The sequence below is a fragment of the Meleagris gallopavo genome, chromosome 20, assembly GCF_000146605.3.
Source record: "Meleagris gallopavo isolate NT-WF06-2002-E0010 breed Aviagen turkey brand Nicholas breeding stock chromosome 20, Turkey_5.1, whole genome shotgun sequence".
In the NCBI taxonomy this organism is placed as follows: Eukaryota; Metazoa; Chordata; class Aves; order Galliformes; family Phasianidae; genus Meleagris; species Meleagris gallopavo.
This window is the reverse complement of record NC_015030.2, coordinates 8,789,576-8,811,043: the sequence shown is the minus strand read 5'-3', so window position 1 is coordinate 8,811,043 and position 21,468 is coordinate 8,789,576. Positions and strand designations below refer to the sequence as shown.

At 38.4% G+C, this 21,468-nt stretch overlaps 2 long non-coding RNA genes across 4 annotated transcripts in view; one reads left to right on the top strand and one right to left on the bottom strand.

Moving 5' to 3' along the window:
• LOC116217327 overlaps positions 1-16,714 on the bottom strand; it is a 24,490-nt gene extending 7,776 nt beyond the window's left edge. The window contains exon 1 of one of the 3 annotated variants that reach the window (XR_004161748.1): positions 12,184-16,714. This is a non-coding gene — a long non-coding RNA (uncharacterized LOC116217327). The remainder of the gene's footprint in view (positions 1-12,183) is intronic. The other 2 variants (XR_004161746.1, XR_004161747.1) reach the window with 2 other exon arrangements.
• Positions 12,431-21,468, top strand: LOC116217328. The gene is made up of 3 exons (XR_004161749.1): positions 12,431-12,510; positions 16,734-16,790; positions 17,234-21,468. It is a non-coding gene; the product is annotated as an uncharacterized LOC116217328 (long non-coding RNA).

The window sequence follows — 21,468 nt, the reverse complement described above, 5'->3', positions numbered from 1 at the left end:
ACTTCCCAAATAAAGTGAAATGTAGATATTTCCCACTGAAGAGAAACTATTTATTTTTCTTAAGTTATGATCAAAAATAGGCTTGATGTGCATTAATAGAAGGGTACTGCTTTCAAGTCAATTTCCTTTCATTGCAACCACAGCAACAGAACAAGAAGCTGAGTAACTAAAGCAGCAAAGTTGGGAGCTGTTAATGATGAATCTGAAACTGCCTTTGTTCTGTGACATTAATGTAATGACAGGTATGATCCCAAAAGAGAGGCTGCTGTAGCAGGTAGAAAACAGCTCTCTTCACAGGTCAGGCTTAGTTACTATATCAGCTTCTAGAAGGGACTGACAGCTTCATAAGATTAAAGGAAAGGCCATTCCATCAAGGAAACAGAAAACAAGTCTTTTATTCCTGAAGAAACAGCAACACCGTATGGATTCATGGGACCTTTTTCTATTTCCTTTTTGCAAAGATGAACATCCTTCTCCTACAGTGTGAATGGTGCAATATAAACTAAGCAACACAATGGTAACTGGAAAAGGTTATCCAAAACAAGACTCCAGCATGAACAGATTAAGCTTGAGAAGACAATTAAGCAAGGATCTAACTACAAAAATGAAATTGCTGGCCTAAAGTCTGAAAAAGCCAACAGAAAATCATAATCACTGGCTCCAAACTCTGTAAATCCTTCCAACCAAGTATGAAGAAATATCCCTATCTGAGGCTGAAAAGATGGGGCACATTACAATGGTAATGTGGTGGTTTTCCTTCAAATTATATCAGAATAATTGATGGGAATGATTTGTGGCATGGGAAAGTTTGCTCTTGTCACAAGGGAAAGAACTACTAAAAAGGCAGCCTTGGATTGTCTCAGGGGTAAAGGTTTTCCTGATGAGATTATTTATAGAGAATTAGTTTTTATGGTGGGCGTTTTATTTTTTTTCTCTTGAAAATTCCATCGGTTCCTTGTTATTCATTTCAGATGTTCCATATGAATGAAGCACAAGGTGTCCTCCGCAGGAAAAATCCAGCAGGAACTCAGTAAACTCACCATCACTGTAAGTAAATTCAGAATTTAGAAAATTACAGAAATTGATCAATACTATTTTGTCTTTTCCCTACCACTCACCTAAAGCATTGGAATGAATGGGGTATGTTGAATGATTCCTCTGCAGCACAGAATGTATGTGCAATATGTTTGGTATACTGAACTTATCTCCAACCGGATCAGAACTCTGAGAGCAGTCTGCAGATTTAAGATTTCCTTGTTGCATCTGCCAGGACGTTCTGCATGGGAAGTGGATTGCTACTGAGTTTTTATTGTATTTGCAGAACTAGACTTTTGCAGCAGCTGATAAACATTATTATATTTCACCAAGATTATTACACTACACTGTCTTCTACTTATTAACAGCTCTATTATGTTCAGCACAATTATAACAACAGTTTAATTCTCTGAAGTTTTCTATGCCTTTATGTTTCTCGTTAGCGATTCTAAGGAAAATAACATTCTCCTTGTTTAACAAGACATCCTTTTTTTCATACTTTCTTGGGCAGCAAAAAGATGTTTTAAATCGGCATTTAAAATCATATTAATGTAAGAAAGCCCGTATTTATTAAAAAAAATAAACTCCTTTAGAATGATGACTTAAAATTCAGACACAAAAGGATACATTCACATACTAACAGCCCAGTGTGCCATTAAAACATCAGGGCACGGGCTTAGAGGGCAATACTGATAGATTATGTCCTTGTCCATCTTCCAAGCTGTTGCTCAGATCACGCTGGATCTCTGACACTCTTCTCCCCAGAAAGACTGCAGGTAACTGGTAAAATGGTACACCACAACATGCTTTGTATTTCCAGTGTCATGTTGTCCTACGTCCATTTTGTGCACTCAGAGGCTTCTACATGTAACACACTCAGGCTATTAGGATATATGGGCAGTCTTTTTTGGATGCAGATCATCTGGATGCAAGTTCTGAGACAGTGATAGTTTCCTTCAATCTCTCCCTTCCCATGGGAAAAAAAGGGGGAATTTAAAGGTAATTTTCATTTCCATTATTCTTTTTTACTGAAAGACAATTTTCACTTCCCACCAAAATTCCCCCCAAAATTGAAGATGGAACTCTTTCTAGAGTAAATATAATTAGAAAGCAATTTCTTTCATGAGGGTTGATTCAATAAATGACATTCATCCATATGAAGGTATGGGATCTTTTAGCATAATTAGAATGGGATTGTTTTACAGCTGAGCACTCAGTGCCTCTGCTCTCCTACAGTATTGCCTTTCAGCACACTGTGCATCAGCTGCCTAGAAGATATGGAGGAAATGTTTGAGACAGGGCAGGTATCAGAACTTCCCTTTCTTGGTCTGTTCCATTGGAAAGTTAATGCTTTAGATAGTGAGCCAACCTTAGCCTCAGTAATTGAGAATTCCCACTTAACGCTTCCTTCAGATTTGAATTGTTGAATAATTTCTTCCTTCACCTTCTAAATAATAATATATGTTGTTTCTTGCAGAAAAATACTTTTATAGTCTATTCCATGCAATGACTGCATTACAGGAGTATGTGTTTGGTTTTTGTATATCGCGTGTGAAGAAGTTCTCTGATTTCTTTTATATTGCTCAGTACCAAACAAGTGCAAATTATTTTTGTGTAAGTTCATTAATTATCAGCAGTGGCAGACTTTGCAATAAACGTTTGGAGATGGAAGAAATCTTTTCTAGCAGCGAAAATTTATTCCGAATTTGCCCCAGAGAAGTGGGTCTGCATGCTTAGCATTAAAGAAATGATTAATGATTATGGATCTCTTAGTTACAGAATTCACAGAAGAAAGTACACCTAAGAAATACTTAATGTCTCACCGTGAATTTATTCCTTTATTTACCCAATCAATTTACACTATTTAGGCCCTGATGATAGTGCATAGGTAAGACGGATAAAAAAGAGTGAGCTCGTTCCTATTGTTTTAAAATTCCTATTATTTTAAAAGAACAAAGGAATATTTACCTAAAATCTGATTCATGAATTCAAATCCATTTCTCATGTAGATATTTCCATCTGATTCTTTTTAATAATTTTCATTTTCAATAACTTTTCAGAACAAAGTGATTATCAATCAAAACTACGTGACCATTTTTTTATTCAGAACTTGAAATTAGTTTCTGGATGCAGTCTGGCTTTACATGAGTCTGATGTTTCCATATGTAAAACACACAGAATGAACACCACTGCTTTGGTCTCCATACCAGAGAATAATAGTGTTATATTTGATTAAGGCTGAGAATGTGTTTAGAAGTGCCTACAGGAATGAAAAATTACAAAGCATATTTATCAAATTCAAACTTTATGGAAACAGAGGAAGCAGGGAATTGTATTAAAGCAGCACTTTTCTTACGTGAGAAACTGAACACCCTTTTGGTTCTCGGTGGTGCTTTAGAGTGATATCCCTCTCTACTTCATGGCTTACTTTTTCTTCCTGAGCTGTACATGAAACAGTACATGATTTCTGTGGCAGCAGTTCCAGTTCATGTTGTCCTTGTAAAACAAATAGGGAATTTCTTGTCACAATATTCATCAAGAACACGATTCTTGGCATCAAGGTGGGCTTATGGTCTGTATATTTATGTAAGTCTTTTTTCCTTCCTCTCCTTCCACTCAATGACAGTGCTCCATCTGCAACAGTCGGAACCTCTTAGTTCAGTCCATCTCATTTTTCATTATGTTTTTTTGTTTCTGTCCATCAAACTGAATAGAAATGGCTGCCAAGGGATTTTAATCTGTTCCGGTGAAGCTTACACTTTTCAAATAGTAGCTGCTAATGCTGTATGAGCAGGAGTTCAAAGAACCCACTTGCCCCATAAAAAGACTGTTATGTTTGCTTTTCCATTTTAAAAATGGGAACTCAGGTTATTTGGTGTCAAAAAGTCTCCTACACTGAAAGATTCCCAGACTTCACCAAGGCTACAAACAGCCAATGTGGATCTAGCTGCTAAGTTTAGCTGCTAACATATGAGGGCACTACAGTTAAGGATATCAGACTTGCAGTACTTTTCTCCTGATGTCACTTCAGACAAATACTTTAAGACCTTGGTTCCTTGTCTGTGAAATGAAAATATTCTTTTCTAGTTTCCTGGAATGGGAGATGCTGTATGAGCCAGTAAACTTATACTCTATTAAAATACTAGCAGCACTAAATAACAGTTGTGCTGCAAGAAGAGCAGTTTGCCTGTGTCACAGGCAGCTGGGAAGCTTCTCACCTTGTCTTTGTTCACTGTTTTATAAGTTTCAGAAGTTTTAGAAATGGATTCTGGTCTGCTCTCTGCCCCATAAAACATAAAGGTTAGGGCTGGCACAAACAAAAGGCTGAAGATACAATGCACTATGAGACTGCAGGAGCCCCACATGGTTGGACATTTATCAGAGTTCACCACTGAAAGGCCTATTTTTGTATGCAGTAAGTTTAAGTGAGTAGGAAAAAGTAATGGCTTTGACTTCAGGAGGCCAGAAAGTCTGCAGGCGAGCACTGTACAGACCTTCAGGCTGGCCTGCAAAGGCTCCTCCGTTCTTGCCCTCAACACTCCTATTATTGCATTGCATTTGCTGCCAGTTGGCTTGGTAACCATGGGCATATTTGAACAGCTGAATTCTTCCCTCAGTTACACTTGGCACCACTACCAACTACAGGAGAGGTACACGGTGTAATTAATGGCAGAACCAGCATCCACTACAAACCAGGTCAAGGCCACCAAATGAATTTTTATCCTTATGTTTTAATCCATACCGTTAGCAGGAGGAACCCACAGCATTACCTGCACCAACTCGCTTGAGAAAGCCAGGCTCCTGCACAGGATTATGCTGTGCACCAGGCTCTGTCAGCACGCCAGCCGGGTGGAAGCAGGGCATTTCTTGCTGCCGAAGTGCAGCCCTGGTGTCACTCCCACCGCCGCCCGCCCATCGCACCGAGCTAAGCCAGCTCTGCAGCTGCAGTTGAAGCAGTGCTTTGTTTTTACCACATATTTTCATTTCATAAAACAGAGCTAAGTACTTTGAAACTAAAGGAGTACTTTTTCATGCTGCTATAACTTGTGAAATAATGAGACATTTTGGTCTGTTAACTCCTCTTAAGTCTCACCGCAACATTTTGATTTCTCTTCATTTGCGGTTGTGAAATATTTACTTTTCTATTTAGCAGATTATATGAAGCTGTATATTTTGTCTTGGGAGATACATACGTACCTATCTATATATGTACATATAAGTATAAAATCTTAGTGGAAGCTGTTAGTGAAGCTATTTCTGTGCTTTCCATCTGATTCTGGATCCTCTTCAAAACAATTACCACAAATTTTAACAGACTAATGTGAATTTATCTGCTGATGCCACCTTTCCTCAAAAATAATAAGTTTTTATTTTCACTGTGAAGGTGATATGCCCACGATGCAGTCTTTGTTTGTACGCTGAATATATTCCTCAAACAATTATTTAGTAAATTTAAACCATCCCTCATTAGAGGTTATTAATACGAGGTAGTTTTCCTGAAACTGCCAGAAGGATTTAGAATCTTAAACGTCTGAAGAAGGCAGCATGAGCAGACACTGGAGCACTAAAGGAAATAGTATTGCCTGCTTATTATTTAAACAGGGTACAGGTCTTTTTTTCCACACTTTGCTTCCAGCACATGCAAGCTTGTTTCACCAAAAATCAGACCTTCCCCCATTTATCAAGCGAGGTGCTATCCAAGTAAATTTGGAGAGTAAAGGTCCAATTCAAAACCAGGCATCTTCTGCTCCTACATCTGAGGCATCTGCTTCACAGTGCTGCCTGTACAAAGTGATGATGAAGTAACTAACAATTTCATTTAGTGTTTATAAGAGGTTATGATATCCTTTAAAAAAATAAATTGGTATCTATTCATAATTGTCTCCCCTCAGCCCTCCAGTGATAATTCAAATACGATTCCCTTATTGTCTGAGAATGTCCCTGTGTCATTTTTTTCTCCTTTAATCAGAGTCCCTCTTAACCTGCACCCTTCTCTCTTCATTCCCTCTCAGCTAAATACCTGATGTCTCCTCTGCTGTCAGTATCTCGGGGAGCTCCCTGTTTTCCCTGAATCCAGTAACTGCTGAGACTTTTGGGGATAAGTTGGCTTATCCCTAAAGGGACAAAGGAACGTACAAAGGAATTCACTGCTCTTGAAGACTCTAGCACTGCATTATTCCCACAAGCTAAAGGAGCTTCTAGTAATCATTTTAACCATTCCTGTGGCAATAATGTAAGTCTGAGCAGACTCTCAGCAATTTTTAAGATGTATGGCTTTTGAACTTGGCTGAGATTTCCAGAGCTGTATCACTGGAACCAAATACAAAGACAATATAATCCCTCTACATTTGTTAATCATTTCCTTTTTCTTATCACAAGATTTGCATTCACTGTGTTGGCCAAAAGATTCTAGAAAACTCATATCTAGTTGAGCTTTCTGCAGAATTAGATGTGTTGTACAGTCCCTAACAATATTTCTGAAGTTGGAAAATTTGCTTTTCACTTGTGCAGTGTTTCCTATTATCGAAGCAGAGAAAGGACCAACAAATGAACACTAACTACAAACACTTTAAAAGTTTCTCTGTATTCAGGAACAGGAAGAAGAGTGGTTTGTGGTACTTCATTCCTTTGGGATGTGCTATCTTTTTTCCATGCATCCAGCTATATGCAATCTGCATCTGGGAGTCTATATAAAGTGTAAGATTAACAAATATACATCATAGTTACTCAAACTGGCCATAACTGCATTTTTTTTCCCTGTTTCAAAACTTGAACAGAACAATTCCTAGCCATTGCTTTCATTCCTATATGGTATTGAAGAATTTGGTGAGGGAGATAGGAGGAAAAGGAAGTGAAAGGAATTTCTAATTTTTCATAAGACAAATCCTGGTAAAAGATGAATTAATTTAAAAAACAACAGATGCATATGGCTTCCAAATATTTCAAGTCTTTCAGATTTAGTGAGGAAAAATGATGTGTTTCGTTATTGTCTTTGATACCCACACAGTCCTATTCTCCCAGTATAGTCCCAGGATTTCTGAGGCTTGGGTTACACAGGAGCCACAAAAGGCTGATTGATGGAGAGAGGCTGACATTGGAGCCCAGAACAACAAGATTCAGTTTTCCCTAGAAATCTCAAGCTGCTGCTTCTAAAGCAAACACTAAAAGCTACACTAAAGAATTTCAAAACAAGCACTGAGGTGGTATTACAATAATCACATATATCTTAATCTCAGAGGCACTTTCGTGTCTAGTCAGGGATGAAAGCCTTCACAGTAATACGCAGCTGGTGAGGAGAGGAGACATCCCAAAAAAACCCTGGGCTAAGTGAAGTGAAACGCTGCACACTCATTCTCCCTTTCAAAAAGCTTAGCCAAGACCTTTCCTTGTTCAATGCTGATTTTCCTGGATGCAAACACTTACGAAACTTCTGTCATGTGCATGTTTTGTCACTGTACTCCAGAGGGCAGTATGGCAATATCTATGAGATTTGTCTATCAACTCATGCAAGAATCTTCCACATGTACATATTAAACAACTACTAAATTATTTACAAAGTTTTTTTTTGCAGAAGACATAGCATATATGAAATCAACATCTGAGGAAATACTGATTAACATGCCTACATACACATCTATATTAAAGCAGTTTATAAGGAGATGAGATTTAAATTGAATGTATCAATCTTTATATACACTTTTATTAGTTTTATAAAATTATTTCACAGACCCAAGCTAAATTCAAACAACAGAAAACAAAAGCAACTTCCATTACTTAAAATAAAAATAATAAATTTCTCACGGCTCTCCTGCTAAACCTCAATTTTGGGTGAGAAAAGTGTTAACATATTAACTGCAAGGGCAACATATCCCAAAATTAGCTGCTTTTTCCAATATCAGTTATATAGAAACGAGCTGTTTGGTACTCATTCTCGTAATTTTTAATGCAAAAGTGCCAGAGAGAAGGAAAAAAATCAAACTTCTAAATCCTTCAGAAAACATTAGCTGCTTCTCTGTAACTCTTCTCTTTGTGCAACCTAAGAAATAACTTGTATACGTAACTTGTATTTAAGACAGATCTGCATGAAACTCTACACACTTACACTTCCGGATCTAAAATGTGCACCATAAGTTTGAGTCAGTTTTCCCTAAAGTAGTAAGCTCCTTCCTGGTTGTAAGGGCAGTGCAAAACTGAATAGCAGAAAACCCAGTGGACAGATTAGGTTATCCAGGCTTCACAATAAGGAAAACATTTGCAACCATGTAATAAAAAAATGTCTGCAAAGTGAAAAACTGAATCTTTGGTTTGAGAAGCTAATTCTGCTGAACGAATGGAGAAAGGAAATATTACATTTATTTACAAGTTTGAAATTAGAGAAATTAGTTAAAATGACAAGAATTACAGTATTTGCAACTCTGCAGCAGATATCTAACTCTGAACTCACCTCTGGCACGCACACAGAAGAAATAAGGGCAGCTCTTTGGGCAGAGGGCTTTATTTGACTCCATACCCACACCAGCAGTCATGGTATTCCAGTGCCCCGAGAAATACTGGGTTGGACTTTCTACAGAGGCTTCAAGAGTGCCTACTGGTGACATGAGCTATGGCTTAAGGTGTTTCCCAAAGGCCTGAGGTCAGAGGGTTGATGATAATATTTGATTAGATTACACTGTAATAGTAAAATTTACTCCCATTATCAGTCTCTTAGTATGCTAAGCTGGCAAGTAGCCAAACCCAAATTCAAAGTGTGCATATGCATATATGTAAGTATGTATGCCAGACTGCCAAGCAACAGAGAATCGATAGCCACCCTCACAGTAACAGCAGAACACTGTTCCTCAAGTTCATTATATAAAATTACAATGGGATCATATTCCAATTGTTTTAATACAATGACTACAATATGGAGCATTGTTTAGTCAGGGGAGGCCATAAAATTCAGAAATTAAGCCCTAACCTGTATGTAGCTGAAGGTTTCATATAAATAATGCCAGCAAGACAAATGGGAATCCCTATATACTGCAACAATAAAAAAGCTTATGGAGTGTTGCTTTGCTTATTATGGGTTTTATCAGGGTTTTGTTGAGTGAAGCAGCAATTAAACTAAATACGCTGTCCCAGAAAACATTTATGACTCTTCTGTCTACACAGAGCAAACTATACTGAAAGAGTCTACGACTTACACTCAAAACATGCCTAAACTTTCTTTTCAATGGTTGAAAAGAATCTTGTATGGGTCTCTTCACAAGAGATCTGATGAAATCAAAAATCCATGGGGTCAAATATTTTTAATCCTCATTCCTATAGCACTTGCTTAACCCAATAGCCACCTTTTCCAAATTAACTTTAGGTTATATCTGATGAAATACTAAGGCCTGTACAGACCTGAACAATACTGGGGCTGTACTAACACTGTGTCCCTAAAGATGCTGGAAGCCTTCCCCAGTCAGAAGAAGGATTTATATAAAAGGGATCAGTATGGGAAAATCAGTAATTAGAATCTGTAAATAGTTAAGTTTCGAGAGAGGCTGGCTAAAAATAGTGTATTTCAAAGGAAAATGCATTTTCTCTGGTCTGAAAAGACATAGATGCTGCCACAGTATGATTTTGACAGTTCATTAACTTTATCTGACAGCACTGCCCAGAGAAATGGGGATTTTTGGCTGAGTTCTGCTTCACTGTTTATCTGTTTCTTGCAAGTCAGGCAAACCTGCTTTCATTTCCGTTTGTCCACTCGCTTTTTATGAAAATAGATTTTAATAGTTCAGCTAGGAATTTTAATATATGAAACTCAAACTGTACAACATTTGCTGTCCAGGTTCAGAAGTGCCCCAGTTTAGTTAGCAACACCATTGTTTAGTTCTGTGACAACCAAGTGTAATTTTACCATTGACATATATAATTATGGCAGTGGACTCATAGACAAAAATGGATAGAGACTAATTGTGAAAAAATAAAAAACAAAATACAGTAAATGTTTATTTAACTGAACTCTTCAGTGAAACTAAATTATTTGTATTACACAATAAAAGTAACAATATGGATTGTCACAAAAGTGATCAAGAAAAGTGCTCTTGTACCTGAAGCATACTCCTCAGACTTGAAATTTCTATTCAGATCTTCTCCCATAGACACTCTGTTATATGAGGGAGAAATTGTTTTCTCTGTGCTATATTTCTCAACGTGTAGAACTCACCCTCTGTTGCACTAAAACAGCGAGATGTTTGGGAAAGAAGCTATGTAATTATGCTTTTTGTACAACTTTGTAGCAGTACTGGCTGATCTCAGCCAGGGCTGCTAAGTGCTGTTTTTAAAACAAACATTCTTGTATATAGCTTTATTTCACTGCCAACAATTTATGTCAGCCCCTAAGCTGCTCTAATATTTAATTAAAATACATCAATATTATGCTTTGAATGCCAATATCTTGTTGCTTCCAACCACACACTAATTATGCTGTCCTCATTCACACAGCATTTAATTGTCTGGTTGTTATCTGGAGATATTCCCTAGTATTTTTCAGAGCTGTGGGTATGCTGGCTCTTTCCAAAAGACACCTGTGCTGCGTGTAGGAAGTTTTTATGAAGGAAAATCAGTCTGTCACCTTCTTTGTTACCTCAATCCCCTCATGATTTCTGCATGGCAAGTGTATCAATCACTGGCCTGTAATTATCTTCAGGTCACTAGTGCTTGAACAGATCGGGCTGCGTGAGGGACTGAAACTGGTACAGTGAGAAGACTGAAGCAGATACCTAAATGCATGCATCATTTAGCCACACTACAATTATAATTTTTGCTCTACAGCAGTTATTATCCAAGGCCCTGACTCTGCAAGCCTTAAGAGCTTCAGTGACTCAAAACCAGATACTGAGAATCTTAAAATGCATGACATCTGCCTAAGATCCCAATTCTAAAAGTCATAAACCTGCAGGAGAATTCATTTTGGGGAAAAAAAAGAGTTTCTAGTGCTGTCATTGCACAAAAAAAAGACTGGAAAACATGACACAGATGTTTCCTCAAAGCTCGGTAAACAGAAAGCAAATTAAAAAATAGCCTTTTTTAAAAAAGAAAACTTTCTCTGGTAAAGACCACATCTTGTAAGTCCTACAGGCCAGCCTGATGATGTTTTAATACCTCCGGCTGACAGAACGATCACTGCGACTATTCACAGAGCACAAAGATAAAAATGTGCAAAAGATCTTTGTCAGATCTGGGCCTGCAGCCAGCCCCACTCCCCAGGAGCATGTCATATGGCACTACTTCTAAATTTGGCTCAGACCTGTTTTGGTGAGTGCAAAACTTGCCTGGATCCAACGCTGGTTCTGCTTCTGCCATTTAAAGCTTTTCCATCACATGTATAAAGCTCTAAATAAAACTTACAAGGAAGCTTTTATCTGAATGTAGGTGTGTTTGTAAGAAAGTAAGAGGGGTGAAAGAAAACCACACAGAGGATGGAATCAGAGGCTGATTTCTGAGCCATATATTATCACTGATTACAGTCTTTAGTAAATTCACTAGAAACCTCTTCCTCAGTTTCCCTGCCTGCAGCCAGATGTCCACCTGCCTCTCCTTGCCCAGTGCATTTGTCCCTGTGAAGCCCCAGGAAACCAGCTTAAAAGCAACGCCAGAAAAAACCTAAACACAATGATTTCCTTCATCTCCAGCACTGTCCCACGTGATGCTGGCAACTAAGTCTGCAAAGCAACAGTTCAGCAAAGGAAATCTTGGGCGATGACTGCACGTCTCCCACCACAGCCCCTTTCTCCCCACTTGTAGTGGCGTATGCTGAATCACTGATTTGCTGTGTGAAGCCCCCTGTACAAAACGAGGACACACTGTGCGTGCAGCTTCCTCTGTAACCCCATCAGAAATGTCAGAAAGACGGGTAGAGTTTGCTCTTCTCCCATCAAAAGCATAAATGGAGCACAAAGCTTGCTGCAGCCACAGCCCGCTCAGCCAGGCTGCTGGAGGTGCGGCTGCCCGAGCTGCTCTGAGAAGTGAAGGAGTCATCACAACGGTCCCACCTCACCCTCAGCACAGCAGCAGAAGGCGCTGTCTGAACCTGGCGTGTGCAGGGCTGCTCCTGCTCCTGTCCTGTCAGCCCAGCGAAGGCTCCTGTCCCGTTACCTGAGGGAAAACTCCTCTCACCTGAAGGAAAGCTCTTCTCCTGCCACCCGAGGGACAGCTTCTTTTTCCTCAGCTGAGGGAAGGCCTACGTGCTGTCCAGCCCTGCCCCACAGCTGCGTTCACCGACACCCCGCTGGCTTTGAAGAACCTTCTGGAAGTTTCCCGCCCGCCCGGCTCTCCTCAGCACCGCAGGGCTGCTTTTCTGGAGCCGAGCCGGGCCGAGCCGATCCCTAACGGCGGGGCGGGGAAACAGCCAGTCCTCGTCCCGGCTTCTTCCCGGCCTTAAAGCAGAGGATGTGGGGGCTCTCAAGGGGAGGGAATGGGAATGCAGCGGGAAGAGCGCAGTCGGTAGGGTTCTGCAGGGGGTGGAACGTGGTGGTGTGATACACCGAGACCTTCTCATAGGGGGACAGGGGATGGAATCCCAGAAATGAAGCGGTGTTCTGAAGGTGTAAACCTACAATGCAGGCCTGAAATTGTCATCCTGGTTATGAGGGGGTCTGGGCTTCACCTCAGATGCTTGGGACAGGATCTGGCTTCAAGATGCAAAATGTCTGGTTTAGACTCAGTGTAAGAAGTGACTTTCTGAGCTTACAGCGTACGTCCCATCCACTTAGGGCATTAAGCAGTGAAGCTAAGTCTGTATCTAATCTCCATCTGATGAATTTGACTTTACTGTGTCTTATAACATCAAAAACCAGCATCCTTTGGTGAAGTTTATGGTAATTAAAGTGCTAGATGATGATGAGTAAAATAACAGACATCTGAACTGTGATCATCTGAGGTGATGCTCTGTTTAAAACAAGCAAGCAATGACTTTTAAAGCACTGTGGTAGCACACAGGTGAATTTGCAGAAGGCTTCTGGGCAACAGCAGTCTCATGAAAATTCACAACGACCTATGAAATGAAACACTCAAAGGGAAACTAAGAGCTAATTTGGGCTGTTTCAGAAGCTGCTTTTTGCAGCCCAGTATGATACAAAGCCAGCTCCTTTTCCTGACTTTTTCTGTTTGGCTCCTTGTATATGAAATGCTGAGCTGTTTATTGTTCATTCCTAATTTTGAATCTGTTTGAAACTACTCAATAAAACCTAAAATGACCTAGCTTTGCTTTGGCCACCAGGAGTTTCATATGGTTCTAGTAGTTGCTCATGTTGAAAAATGAACAAAAAAAGTCATGCTGCATTTATTACCAATCTTTGCTTTCCTTTTTCATTCCTTTTCTCTCTTTCCTCATCCTCCAGTGTGGCTGTGGCATTGAATACAACTGAGACAGAGTGGGTTCCAAGTTCTGGTACTTATTTTTGGCTCATTAATTTTTGGCAAAGAAGAGACATTTAAAAGGTCTGACGTTCCTAGGCTAGGTGGTGATTGATCAAAAGTCAGCACAGTCAGTGTTTCTATTTTTTTCGGATTCATAGTTATGTTATCCCCTAAGAGCCCACAAAAACAAAGCAATTAGGCTGGCTTGATCGGAGGAATGGTGGTGGCTGAATCATCCTCAGCACTGAAGATAGCAGATTTCCATGAGACTAACTTTTCTCTACTTATTTCTTAAGTCTGCCAAAGTCTATTTTATAAAAAGACAAGGTAATGCTGTTGTGCTTAAAGTGTGTTATCTGGATTATGCCAACTGTGCTCTTCAGGAATGTGACACTGTGAAATGAGATTTCCACACACCCACAGGAATGAGCAGACACAGTATTTATTAGCCTAGTAAAAATACAATCTTATATCAATAACACCCAGGCTCTCTCCATTTCTTCCTGTTTGTATTGTGTGTCTGAGTTAGTCTTGTTCTAAGCCAGTGTTACCAGGTGTACTCACCAGAGTCTACTCATTGGAGCTGTAAATAGCAGCCAAAAATAGCTAGCCCTATTTGGATGCTCCAGCAGAGGTAATAACTGAGAGCCAGTGAGAGTGTATGCAAAGGATATGCACAAATATTGGCTGCTGGAGCTTTGAACTTGTCTGCTGAAGATGAAGATGCAACATCAACGATGTGGAGGACTATTAGCTGTCTGAAGGAAGACACTGAGTGCTAACTTCAGGAATTTAAGTTCAGTTCATGTCTTAAGACGTGGCTATTGGATATGTTTGCTTAGCCAGTACCTTTCTTGTGACTTGGTCTCCCTCTCTCTGGAGCAGAACCATTTTTTAATGAAACTGAAAGATTAGAAATTTTGAAAATGGAAGACTTCATTTTGCTTAGGAATATAGCTGGATGACAAAGGCACAAAAGCCAGAAATGAAGAATTTCTGTCAGACTCTTCCTAGAAAATAAAGATTGCAGAAGAAGATTGCTTTCTTTGAATGTCAGTGTTTGATTCATTCTTGTCTGAAATCCAGTAAAACTGAATTGTTGGTACTTTAGGAGAGCCAGATAGCTGCAAAGAGTCTGCTGAAGAGCCTGAAAGAAGTGAATGGCTGTCTGTGTTATTTGAACTTTAGGAAGGAATGAAGAAAATGTTATCTAACTACAGTGCTGAGTCATTTTAGCCTAAGAAGCTGCTTAGGTCAGCTGAAAGATTGGGAAAGAAAATACTGAATCAAGTATTTTATTGTGTCAGCAGAGGGTCCCTGCTGCAGTGTGGGCTGAAACTTGGAAGTGGAGATCTAAAAGGAAACATTATCAACAGCAGCTGCTTGAAAAGTAGTGTAATTCCTTTGTTTCTGAGGATTGTCTGAAGTCCTAGGAAATCCTGCCATATCTAACATTTCTAATATTTCCATAAGGAATGCTTGTATTTTTGTTAATTATATTTTATCATAATTACGTTAGTGCTTGCTTAAGAAAAGCTTGGTTATACAATCTTTCCACGTATTAGCTTCACCTTAAGCAAAATTCTCAGGTGCATCTGTGTGAGTTAGAAGCTCCGTCTTCTAGAGCACCAGTCACTCCTGAAAGTGACATTCGTTATGCATGAGAGTGTTACAGTGTTACCTGTGCCCTATTGCCAAAAGACATAATGGATTGTTTTCTTTAAACTCTTTCAACTGAAGGTCTCAATCTCCTTGTGAACATCTGAATGACTAATTTCATTATATTTGCAAAATATTTATCGACCCTTTCTCCAGATGATGATGCCTGTATAATTTGCCCTTGATAATTGGACCAGTTTGAGAATTTTCTGACAACGTGGTATGTTGCTGTCAAACACTTCAGCTAGGGCTCTCAGGGTTTCTTTTGTTCATAGGAATTCTACTGTAATTCCTATGAGCTCCAGTGATCAACACCTTCACTCTGGGCTTTGACCACTTTTGTGTGTGCCTCAAAACCTTGTTTCATTCTGCATTCTGAAAAGGTCTCAAACTATTAGTAATGATGTCTCCAACTTTTTGCTTGCTTTTTGCTCTCTTCCTGAACTAGATTCTATTCCAGTCCATTGTTTTTTTTCCTCCTATACATGTTGCAGCATCTCTAGCTGCAAGATCTGTTCTGGTAGCAGTTGTAAATAGCTCAACTGTGGGAGGGATTTCTTTACAGAAATTGTGAAACTGTTTGTCTTCTATTAGTTCTTTACAGTAAGTAAAAGAAACAAGGCTTTTATAGCTAAATAGGTTCTCTTAAGAGTGCATGAAGAGCTGCTTTAATCTGTTTGATTATAATGCATCCAATTAACATGTTTAGTCCTGAGCATCTGATGATTAAGGTTAAGTAGAACAGCTCCCACTTTTCAAAACAAATGTACAAATGAATGGTATTCCTCTTGTGGATTCTAATAATGATGTCTTGACTAATCAGATTTTCTGGTGTTTCTTCTTCACTAGTGCTGCTTCACATGACTCTAGATTTCCATTTTCTCCTGCGATCACTGAGTTGCTTTAGTACACTAACTCTTTACACTAAATATATTCTGTTGAAATAAGTGCAAAATCTGACTGAAATGCAGACAGAAATTGAAGAAGGAGGTGATAACATGATTAAGATCCTCTTGCCTTCTGTGTGTGTTTGCAAAAGGAGCCTACAAGGCCATAGCATTCATAGATCTTTCAGGAGATAAAGTACAAGGAAATTTCCACCAGATTCCTTTCTCCTCACTTCTTCTTCAGCTTACTATCCACCCAAAAGGTTGAGAATGCCACCCTTCGTAGAAGGTTGTGCTTAAAGCCATGTATTCATAATTATTTTATCTTCTTTCTCTCCAACTCAGCCACATGAATGAGATCATAGTAAGAAGCGGTTGCAGTCTGACTCCTTGATACCTTTACTTGCAACCTTAAGGATTTCTAGTATCTGAACACAATTCTGGGGGAAGGACTTTGAAAGAAGTTTTTATTTAAAATGTAATGGTATTGTTAGATTCATATCCTGTGTTTTCAGTCTCTAAATGATTATTTCATCCCTACGATGAATATGCTTTGAATATCAAGATTCAGCTCCTGTGCATTCTGCAGAGGGGTGCAGATAGAAATTTCAGATTATCAACTGTAATTCAAAACATCATTGCCTCCTTCTTAAAGCTGTGTTATCCGAAGTATTAGAATAACATTTGGATTTGGGAAAATGGATCAAAGCACTAAAACTTTTCTTCCACCACAGTCTAACATTTTTTTCTTTTGTCACCTAGTGCCAGGAAGTGGTGCTATGTTGGCAGCAGCATATACCATCCCCAAGGAAGCTGAATGTAAGTGTTAAAAATGTTTGGGCCTGTATTAAAAAACGAATTTTGCTGAACTCTAAAAAAAGTCAGTAATGGAACTGCCTCTTTCAGCAGTTTTTTATTTATTAATAGATGTTGGTGAGTTGATTATTTTCTAATGGATATTTAAATCCTTACCTGAATTAATAGATATAATATTATTTTAAAGGAACATCTAACTTTTGAATACCATGATATTCATGTTACTGATTGATTAAAAATCCTTTTACAGTGCAGGTATGCCCTCACGAGCTTCCTAGCAATATTTGGTAGTTTTCTGGGGGTTCAAAATGCCATTGGAGGACAGATGACATGCAATAGGATATCATTACAGTCTAATGTGTTACTTCATGGTCTCAAGTTGCTTTTCTTTGAGTAGCTGGATACTATCAGCTGTCTGTTTCTCATCTATTGTTTCTTTTCCTCAGCAGCTGAGTAAGTGGGAGATGACAGAGCCAACGCACTGCCTGTGTTAGGGGAGCAACAAAACCCCGATAGCGATATAAATTATTGGAACAGTGCTCATCTGGGGAACTGCAGACAGACAAAGCAGCTCTGAGGAAATGCATCCCTGTCAACAGACGTTTGTTTCAGCTGAGGCTTGAATAACAGCAGAAATGAAAAACAGAGTAATCTGGTGAGGAGAAAATGAACTGCAGTCACGGTAAGTATTTTTGAATAATTTGTTACGAAGTTCATGGATCTGATGAGCAGATTACTATATGCATTTCTGGACATAATTTTTTGTCTTTGAAGAATAAAAATTGCTTTTCCTTTAATGTGATGCGTGGGCAGATTATTTCTTTTCTGTTCTCTTAATACGTGGAATGGATACTTTATATGAAGAAAGGAATTTCAAATATTTGTAGGGGAGAAAACTCTTTTATTTTGCCTTCCAAATATATACTGACATTTTGATATAAGTATGTACTGATACTTTGGCTGTGTGGTCAGTGTCTTTCAGTGGAACGTTCTTATAAGACTGACGATTTCATTTCAATTTATGAAACTATGTTGATATTAGTTACATACCTGCATTCATGCATGAGCAAACTCAGTGCTAAAGCTGGCAGCCTGTAATGAGTATGCATACATTTATATGACAGTCTGAAACAAACTTTTTTATGAACAGTTTGATTTTCAACAAAAAGGTGTTGGTGTGTGGTTCTGATAGCTAAGAAGTAAATTTTGCCATTAATGTACACTTCATGGGCCAAGTTTTGAAGGGGACAAATTAACTCCAGCCTGTGGAAGATTAAGGAGCTCTGAATTGTGCAACCAACCTCAGACTGCCATGACAAATAAGTTAAGAAAGGTTCATTTGGATTTTCTGAAATTAACTTGCCATGATTTCTCACTATGTTTTCCAAACAATACACTTTAGCAATGAATTGAAAGCTCCCAGCCTGCTATAGCAACGGTTTTTAGAACTGTTTTCAGAATCTCTGTGGGGAACTGCAGCACTGCGCCAGCCTGGAATATTGCATGTTTCATTAACTTATTAAGAAACCTTTCTAAAGTGAAAAACGGTGGTGTAACTTAGCATGGTTGTATCTCCTCTGAGAGACTTTGGTTTGACTGTATCTTGTCAGAGGCTCTAGATGAATTCTGTACATAAATGCTCTCATGGAGGCTGCGATTTCTAACAGAAAAAGCTTGCTCTGCAGATGTGCATTTCAATCTGATTGACTGTCATGGAAGTAGCACGAGGTTCTGAAATGAATTCTATTGCTTCTGAGGCCTAAAGTAGTCTACAGGCAGTATATTTGTGCTGCCCTGGAGTAGGAACTTACCTTGAGTGAGACAATTACACTCAAAACATGGGCTGCACAGAGTTGATGTGGCATATGACTCCTACACCTGACTGCATGTCAGAGGGGCTTAGTTAGCACTTTGTTTTCTCTGGCATTTTTAAAAATCTCACATTATTTAAACTTTACAAACTTACGATCAGCCTAAAATGGATGGCTAACATGAGTTGACTAAGTAACGTTATTTGAATAACAGAAGAACCAAGAGTCATTAGCCAGGATTATGACCCACATTTCAGTTGCTACTCACTCCAGCAACTTCTATCAGGGAAGATTTACTATGCTTCAACTTATCAGTATTAGTTTAGTAGAGCTGTAAAGAGCACAGTGCAGACTACTTTGTTTTCTAGCTCAGTAATCAATTGCAGAACCCAGCTATACAAAAACATACTTTTCTGGATTCAGCTCACTAGAGGCTGCTGGTCACTGGTTTCTCCAGCATCTTCACCCTCTCACCCATCACCTCGTCAGTGCCATCTTACTGGTAAAATCAAACAATACGTAACCGTATATTTTGTGGTACAATGACAGCTAAGAATAAACTAAATATGTATATACATTCATTGCTTCATTGCCTCAGATATTTCACACTTTTCATGTAAAGCTTCCAAAAACTTTAGTGGGATACTCCCAATTAGAGGGAGGACACAGTCCTGCAACTGCATGCTGCTCAAATGTTTTCTAGCACAGATGTGAAAGCAGTTGTCTGTACTCCAGTGTCCTTCATTAAAGGTAAAGAGGTAAAATGAAAGCACAGAATTGATTGTTGAGATTCAGAGCGCTGGTTCGTGCCCTTTATATGTAAAAAAGTACACCCTATAAAATTCAGATTGAAATTTTCTGAAAGGATGCATGAAATTTCTCCTGCTCTTATCCTCCTATGCCATTTTCAGTGACTATAAAATAAAACCTATTAAATATAGAATGTATATTTTGCTGTGCTATTCCTCTTCCATGTATAGTTATCAAGATAGCTACAGATTATTTATAGACAACTTTTTGGTGCAATTAATGTGTCAGTAAAGCAAACCAAGTGTTTCTCTTTATAAAATGTCTTTCAAGCATCCTTGAGGACACATTAAAGAAGCCATATTAAGTAAGCTAATTAGCATGATCAGAGTGTGCATTCCTTCCTTATGATTAACTCTGGCACTGAAAGGAAAATTCTAGGTAGAACTCGTATAGTGACACTAAATACATAGATTCTTATATTCTGTACTGGAATGCATGACACACTGGCTACAGTTTAAGTAACTGTTTAAAACAGCAAAGACATAATTCACCTAAAAGTCTGACTTTTTCTCAACAGAAATACACAAGGCATTAAACAGCTTGGACAAACAGTCTGGAAAGTTACATTATGGCTCATCTTGTTACACTTTGTTCTATTTATGTAATGGCAAATTTTACTGAGTTCTGCTCTGTAATGCTGGACCTTCAGCTTTTTTATGAAAACATAACAATTTATGGTATCTATTCACCATAAAATAAAGATAATCCATGCATAGATTAGAATCACTTTCATCACTTTATTTAAGAGAGAAGGAATCTTGCAAAAATACTAATAATGGCTATTTTTGAGTATCAGTAAGAACTTTGCTCTGTAGCATTGTCCTCAAGGAATAAGATCAGTACTGATGCTCAAGAATGCTATTTCATATAAACTGGTGTTACTGTACAATCTCTGTTTAGTGACTGAGCTATGCTTCATTTATGGGAGAAACAATAGTTTTTGGTGGTATAATTGTGACTGTAGTAGGATGGAATGCTTTATTCCTTGGAGTCTGATCCTGAAACAGTGAATGGCACGGTGTTGTGCATACACAGCTTAAATGATGAGTTCTTCAACAGAATTGTGTAACTTAAATTCTGATTTACTTGTGCACTTAATGTGGTCTACTGCCAGCTTTCTTTGTTTACTTAAAGCAAAATCTTGTTTAAGCCATGATGTGATATGTCATTGTAGCTTCAAGAAAAGCTCTAATTTCAATTTTATTGCTGTTTTATATCAGTTTATCAATTTCTCTCCTTTAGGGATCTTCTCATGCATTTGTTTATCAGAAGTCCATCCCATTACTTGATAAGTTATTTCTAGTTGAAGGCACACTAATATACATCTTTAGATTAAACTCTTGGTTATTTTTAGCCAACAGTTTTGTTTTAAAATGAGTGGTATAAATAGCTTTAAAAGCATCAATCTTGGGAAATAATTATTGTTCTAAACTTTGTTGGCCTTGGGAATATGTTCTTTCATGAGCTTTATGACTGGATGCTCATACCTGGGAGATGAGTATGTTTAAATTAACAGGCTGCAGTGCGTTATTGTGCAAGTGCTGAAAAGTACCATATCTTCAAAGCTGGGCAGTACACACTGCTTTGCTTCAGGTCAGAAGTTACAGTATGGATCTTATGATTTCAGTTACACATAGATAAGTAAGAAATGCTGATCTAGGACCATGCTTCCAAAGTTATGTGAAACAAACTCTGAACTGAAACAAGTTCAGATTATCTCTCAGTTTTGAAACAAAGTAGGAATGTGCCATATAGTGTAATTTGAAAATATTAACTTTTGAAAATTAGATGCCACAAGAAGATAGTGCTCAAGGAACAGATTAATGATGTTTCATTATTAAAATATTTCTGATTAATAAGTACTTATAAGGAATAAATTGCACTGCTTTCAGTAATAAATTCTAATTGATATATTTGGGACTCTGGCACTGTAAAAAAAAAAAATAAATAAATAATGAAAATACAGATTTCAGTCCAGCCTCCTGATTACTGCGTTTTCTGATTTTCCAATACAATCATCCTACAGAAGAGAGAAAGGGAGAACTAAGTCATATGTTCCA